The following is a 7,604-nucleotide window of genomic DNA, read 5'->3' as shown; positions in this document are numbered from 1 at the left end:
CAGATTTTGGAAACTGGAACCCACTTTGTCAGATGTGTGCCATAATTTGGAATGTTTCTTAGAACAGAGACATAGATTGGGGGAGGGGTTGGGGGGGAAAGGAAACCATGATATATTATCAAAATTTCCAGGCCATTTCATGCATCTGATGGAAATGCTTTTTCTGCCACAATAAATCTGTTAAATGTTAAAGTGCTACTATGTTCTTTGTAGGTTTCAATAATGGCAAACTTAACACAGTTACCTTTTTGGGATTTTTCACGTGGTTATCCTTGCAGGTGGTGAAACGGGTAGCCACAGTGGAATGACAGGGTGGTGACCTTGCCCTGTAAGAAGTAAGGGCTGGCATACATGAGCTCTGCCAGTGAAGCCAGAGTGCCACCTGGTGGCATGGAGCTTCCTGGGACTTGGGCAATGAGGTGAGTGTGCAGCCCAGTCCTTTTCTGGTGGAATCAAAAGTGTCACAAGTAAAGGAAGCCGGACTTGCATACAGTAACAGTTCCTGGCGGTGCAAGAGTTTTGCTTTAATCTAATGTATTAATTAAAATGTATGAGCTTTCAAGGCAGCAGCCTTACGGAGGGCCTAGTGTTGATTCGGGGACTGAGCCTCTGCACAGTCCCCCTTGGTCTCCCTTCCTATGGGTCCTCATTCTTCCACCCTCCTTCCCACCTGCTGTTCTCTGCCTGCCATGTGTCTGGTGGACAGCCCCCCCCTCTCCTTTTTTGTTGTTGCTGAAACTGTAAGGCCAGCCTGGATAGGGCAAATGCTTAGCAACCAGCCCAGGGCCCCGTCGTGTTTCTGGGCAATCTGTGGGGTGACACAGGAATGCAGGCTACGTTTGCCTCTTAGCAGACTCGTTTTTAAAAAAATGCCTTCTGCTGAGTGCACTGGCGGAAGGAGGACGGGGCGGTCCGGTTCCTCCCCTCCCTGACCCACCCACAAGGATGCTGCCTTCCTGTGCTGCTTCTGGAGGGGGGAGAGTTGTTGGGCTGTGACCCATAGGCATTACTGTCTCTAGTTGTTTTCCATAGAGCCTGCAAGTTTGGAGAAGTAACTGTTATCTCTTGGCCTGAGAGTGAGCAGACATCCAAGGCCAGCGGTTGTCATGGTAATGTGAGATAGCAACTGGGAAAGTTCTAACAGAGTCTGTAAGTTGTGTCTTCTGTGTATTGCCTCTGAACTGAGAGGTTCTCTTCTATGTTTACCTTTGGAGAGAGATGTACCAGAAGGGGGGTGACTGAAGAAACTCTACATGTATTTACTCTTAAGCCTTTGGCCATAATGTCATAATAAAGACTCTTAACATGCTCTAATGCTCTGAAGAAGTTTCTTGCTCAACTTAACTCCAACGTAATGTATGCTGTTTCACGCAACAACGCACACACATCAACAAGGGTTATGGGTCCAGATCCACAGCGCATTACACGGGAGTAAGTTGCTGGTCTGAACGGCAGACGGAGTTCCAGAGGGCAGCTTGATTGATTGTACCAGACGGAGATGAGCAACATGGCTGTAAACCTGTCTGGGGGAGGCTTGCCAATGGAAAGATTGACGGAAAAGAATTATGGCAGCTGGAAGCTGAGGATGCGGGCTTTGCTGATAACAGAGGATTTATGGGACACAATAGATGGACTACCCCCGGCGGTATTGACCGCAGCCTGGAAGCGCAAAGATCAGAGGGCGCAGGCGTTTATAATCTTGGCTCTATCGGATTCTCAACTGATGTGTGTGAGAGATGAGCCGTCGGCTAAACAGATGTGGGACGCGTTGCAGGATTTGTCCCAGGAATGGCAGTGGAGGCAGAAGGCGCAGAGAGCCGAGCTGATGGAAGCTGTCAGAAGCAAGGAGGAGAAAAGTGCCGAACCGGAGGAGGCAGCCGAAAGCAAACAGGATTACAAGCAGCAGCTGTTAAAGTCTTGTTATGCCTGTGGGGCTCGTGGGCATCTCCAGAAAGACTGTGCAGTCAAGCAAAACTCCAGGGACGGAGGCATGAAGCAGGGAAGTGTGAACTTTGTTTGTAAACAGAAGTCTCAAGATTTAGGACCTGTTAACTGGCTTGTTGACAGCGGGGCAAGCCATATATTAATTAAAGACAGAAGTTTGTTTTATGCTTCAGAAGAAGTGCAGGATTTTGTGCAACTTGCGGATGGATCACAGAAACGGGTGGAAGCCCGAGGACTGGTGAGATTTAATAAACTTGGGATAATGTCAGAATGTTTGTTTGTTCCAGAATTGGCTCATAATATTTTATCAGTTCAAAAACTGGTGACTTCTGGGTATTGTGTAACATTTGATAGAGGAAAATGTTTTCTGCAGAGAAGAGGCAAAGTTGTCTGTCAGGGTTTTATGACACAAGGGCTGTTTAGAATGTCCATGGGTGTGAAGTGTGCTGATGCCTTGAGTTTAATGGGGCGGAAAGAGAATGACGGTCAGAGCTGTAAGAAGACAGCTGTTAAAAGCACACAGCCACAGTATTCATGTAATGCAGTCAGGCTGATGCCTGAAAGAGTGCATCGCAGCCAAGTTTACAAGCCACAGGGTAAGAGACGTGGCAAACGTGCATCTAGAGCACAAGAGAATGCATATTTCAGAGCTTGGTGTCCAGAAACACAAGCGCAAACATTTAAACCAGATCTTGACATAAATCTGAAAGGCACGAAGACAAAGAGTCTGGTTTTGTCAGGAGCAAAGACAGGAGGTCTTGAATGTTTTGTGGATGCAGATCATGCAGGGGAACTGAGCAGTCGTAAGTCAACCTCTGGCATAGTTATGATATGGCACGGGTCATGCATTGACTGGAGCAGCAAGAAACAAAACATGGTGGCTGACATAATGACCAAGCCTTTGTGTGAGGAGAAATTTGGCAAACTGGTGACAAGGCTTGGAATGAGCCAAAGTTTGATTGAATAAAGTTTTAGCTAAATGTGCAGAGATGTTCTGAAATGTACTGCAATGTACTGAGATGTAATATGGATCTGTATGATGCAATGTATTGAAATGTATTACCTTTGTATTGCTGAAATGGAAAAGTTATGGATGCAATGGAAAGTATTTGCAGTCTTAATGGAAAAAAAAGGGGGGTATGTTGGGCTGTGACCCATAGGCATTACTGTCTCTAGTTGTTTTCCATAGAGCCTGCAAGTTTGGAGAAGTAACTGTTATCTCTTGGCCTGAGAGTGAGCAGACATCCAAGGCCAGCGGTTGTCATGGTAACGTGAGATAGCAACTGGGAAAGTTCTAACAGAGTCTGTAAGTTGTGTCTTCTGTGTATTGCCTCTGAACTGAGAGGTTCACTTCTATGTTTACCTTTGGAGAGAGATGTACCAGAAGGGGGGTGACTGAAGAAACTCTACATGTATTTACTCTTAAGCCTTTGGCCGTAATGTCTTAATAAAGACTCTTAACATGCTCTAATGCTCTGAAGAAGTTTCTTGCTCAACTTAACTCCAACGTAATGTATGCTGTTTCACGCAACAACGCACACACGTCAGCAAGAGTTTCCTTCTTCTGCAGTTGTGACGGACACCAAGTGGGAGAAGAGATGGAGCCACTGGAGGCTGACCGTTTAGGGCAAACAGGGCCCTGCCCCACTAACCTGCCTGCCTTCTTGTTTACAGCGAGTCCAGGGGGTGGCCCTGACTGTCAGCTTCCTCCTCTTTTGTTTCAGCGTTGCCCCTTGTACAACACAGCAGGGAGGAGGAGGGGGACAGAATTAGAATCAGGTGGCTTGACTTATAATTGATGCTGCCTCCTCCTCCTGTTGGGCTCCCTGCCTTCCGCCCCACCAGTCCCACTGGGCACCAGCCACTGCTGGGTGGAGCATTCTGTCCCCCTCCTCTACCAGCCTGCTCACTCGCCTGCATGGAATTTCGGGTCGCTTATGGTGACCAGCCTAGGGCTTAAATATGAGGCTGGGCTAAAAGATTTTGAGGAGCAGAGCCACCAGTGACCTCTGTCTAAGACCTTGGAGAGACGCTACCCATCAGGGTAGGTAGTATTGACTTGGAGCAGGGATGGGAGACCTGTGGTCCTTGTCGTCGGACTCTAATTCCCAGCATCTCTAGCTGGGCCGTGCTGGCTGGGAGCAGGAGTCCAGCAACATCTGGAGGGCACAAGGTTCCCTTTCCTTGGCCTAGGTGGACTACTGCTTTGCTCTTATATCAGAGGTGTGGAGTTGTTGCTGCTCTGGACTCGCAGACTGCCGGTTGCGAACTATTTAAAATACAAAAGAGAAATGCCAGAACAAATAATAAAGGATCTGCATACAAGCCACAATTTATCAATGAAAAACCCTCAAGCCATTCATAAGTGCAAAAATGCAAAAGGCTGATAAGTGTGAACAAGGCAAAAGTATAAATACAAAACAGATAAATGAAAAGTGAAGCAGGACTCTGAAGTATATCAGTAACGAGCTCTCCAAGATTGCCAACTCGTTTTGCGCTTTCTCAAACATCGGAGGAAGTAAATACAGGGAATATATTAAATGGCAGCTATCAATCCTTCAATGCCTCAGTTTCATTTTAATGCAGAGGATGATCTGCTATACTCCCTGGTGGATTAAATCAAATCAGTGCAGATTATTGCAGTAGGATAGTCAATCCCTCCAATTGCTATAATCCACCTATCAAGGTAACACCTGGCCCAGTCAGGATGAATGTTTTTGGTTCTGGCATTTCTGTTTTGTATTTTGTATCACTAGGAATCTCTCTGTTTCTTGGGTTGCAAACTATTGCTATCACCTGAGGATGGCTAACCCCAAATGTGCAAGGAGGAAGAGGGAAAAGGGCAATATATGTGCCTGGATCATGTGAAAAATCCTATACGATCACTTTCAGAGTTGCATCCCAATCCAAGTTAGGTCAGGATGGGGATGAGAGAGCTGGAAGAGAGAAGGTGGTCTCTAGCTTGTCGTTCTGATGGCAATTCTCCAACCTGCCACCAGAGGGAGGGGTCAGGCATTTGCTGGAATACAGTAACAGCTGCAAAGTTTGCACAGATGTAATCCTGTTGTATGGAAGTAGCTGAAATTGAGGTTTGTGTGTGTGGTGTGTGTTTGTGAGAAAATGCATGTTGAGGAAATTGCCAGATGAGCAAATTTGCAATTATGTAGTACCCATTTCCTCCCATGATGTAATTCTCTATTTTCCTGCTACGTTTAATAAAGAGACTTGTTGCATTCATGCTTATCTAAGAACTCCTTGCCCCCAAAGGATTTCATCTGGCTTCTTTGGAGCCATGTATATTGAGGAGGATTTTCGAAAACCCTCAGTTGCTAATAACACTTTTTAGCGGACAGAGGAACCTTGCAAATAAGTCCACAAAAGTTAGTGACTCACAGTAAAATATTAGGATTTAGTCGATTTTGGGGTGTGTGTGAGGAGGGTTGATTTCCTGGGGGGAAATCATCCCGAGAAATATATCCCACCCCTGTTTCAGTCACAGTCTGGGAGGCCTGCAGAACGGGGGGTGGGGGGATGTTCTTCCATATCAAGTGGGGGCAAAAAGTATTGCTCTCTTTTCTGATGTGACTTTGCAATCTCATACAGCCAACCCTGACTGGCTGTGCTGCACAGTGATGTCATCACATGCTGTGTGATCCCTGACTGGGCAGGTCACTCAGTCAGAAAGAAGAATCCTAGTTAAAAATGTACACAAAGCAGTTAGAGATGGACAGCAAACAGGACTGAAAATTAAATACATGCAGGATTTTTTAACATGAATTTTTGCTTCTATGGAAAAAATGTAAAGCTCCTAAAACATACCTTTCTTGCATTGCAAATGCCCCTGAAAACTTGGCTTGGCTCCATTTATTTGCTGGCTTGCTTGAACATGCCTGTGTTTATTCAGTTGTTGCAGCACATCAGTAGCGTTAAAAAAACAACTGTTTTCTCAGGAACCAAATCTCGGTTGCCTTGAGGCAGTTTTGATTCAGCAGAGGCAACCAGCCAAGTGGGTATTTGCAAACCTGAGATAAAGTCCTTCAACAGGGGTCACTAGCATGCCCATTTTATGTATGGGGCAGGGTGGAAGATGAGATTCATTTGTTCAAGGCTGTGACATTGTGATTCAGCAAGCAGTGATCTTGTTAAATCATAAGAAGTTGACGCACAGCAAACTGGTCTGATTATTGGACAATGTGTAATTAAAAAAATGAACAATGATGATGAATTATTAGTCATTTTCTTCCACAAAAGTGACTTACAGGAACAAACATTAAAAACAAAAGTAAAAACATAATCTAAAATGCTCACCAATCACTTGTCTAAAAGAGCAGATCCAACTTAACCCACACGGGAAAGAAGGAGGGAGGTACCCCAAAGGTACCGCAGACGAAAAGAGCTAAAACCATCAAACTGCCTAGCCAGCAAACAGCCAGAAATAGGAATGGAAGTGGTTTATTGCTGCCTGACACGTTTTGGGTAAGAAAGACCCTTTATCAAGGGCAATCTGTAAAAGCATGCATATAAACAACATTAAAAGTAATTATCAGGCATACTATATATAACATGTTTATACATTATTAAAAATGAACAGTTCTGTGATATGCTGAACACTGGCTACAGAAGCACTAATCAATAATAAAAAAGGGACAACTAGGATGGAATATACTACAAAAGAAAACTTCACTTGAAAATTTCACAGGTGAATACATGACCCCAAAATGGAAGATTCTAACAGGACTTCTCTACTTAAAATGAACCTGAACCAAGCAAAGGACAGCGAAATGCAAAGGTAAAATGTATAATACATTTAACACTGTTATCTAATCAATATCTCGGACTAAATGTATTGAATGAGACTGTCTCTAGGGGAAAGAAAAATAAAAAAACAGCTAAAAAGAGTTGGAAATGGGAAAGAAAATAATTGCAAATATGAAGAACTGACATACAGCCAAAATTCCTGCAGTGCTGTCTCTAATTCCAATGCACCCAAAGCAGTAAAATGAATCAGTATTCCCAGTGCAAGTACCACACAGCTCTCTCGTTGCTAGGCACTTTGAGAGTTTCCCCTCTTTTCATCTGTGGGCCAACTGAACCTACCCCACCAAAAAGATGAGGGAAAGAGGAGGCTACAAGCACACCATACCCTCCAAATTAAGGTCCAAAAGGTGAATAAAAATATGCGTGCCTGGTGCCTAAAAACAGATAGTGATGGTGCCAAGCATGCCTTCCAGAGTTTTAGAGAAAATATGTGCTCTAGGTTTTGCCAGTTGGAGCAGGAATGGGATGGCGAACCTGGCATCCTCCAGATGTTCTTGGTCTACAGCCCCCATGTACTGTAGCCAGAATCGCTAGTGTTCAGTGAATGTAGAAGCTGTAGTCAGGGGCAGTGCAAGAGATTCCGCTGCCTGTGCTACCCCTCCATGATGGTGGAGATGCCCCCCCCTCTTTTCCTGGCTTTCATTTTCATTCTGTTTTTTTCTTTTGCCTCCACTTTTGTGTCAGCACAGCTGGCAAGACCCTAATTTTAGCCTTAATTAACAGCTGCAGCAAACTGCGGTGATGGAACAGGCCCTTATATGGCCATCTGGCCCAGGGAGCCATGTTCTGAGGACCCCATGGTCCTTCCTAGAGTGAAGGGGGAGTTGGAGGCAGAGGGCCTT

Source organism: Rhineura floridana, chromosome 15 (genome assembly GCF_030035675.1).
Source record: "Rhineura floridana isolate rRhiFlo1 chromosome 15, rRhiFlo1.hap2, whole genome shotgun sequence".
NCBI classification, from domain to species: domain Eukaryota; kingdom Metazoa; phylum Chordata; class Lepidosauria; order Squamata; family Rhineuridae; genus Rhineura; species Rhineura floridana.
This window is presented reverse-complemented; position numbering follows the sequence as displayed.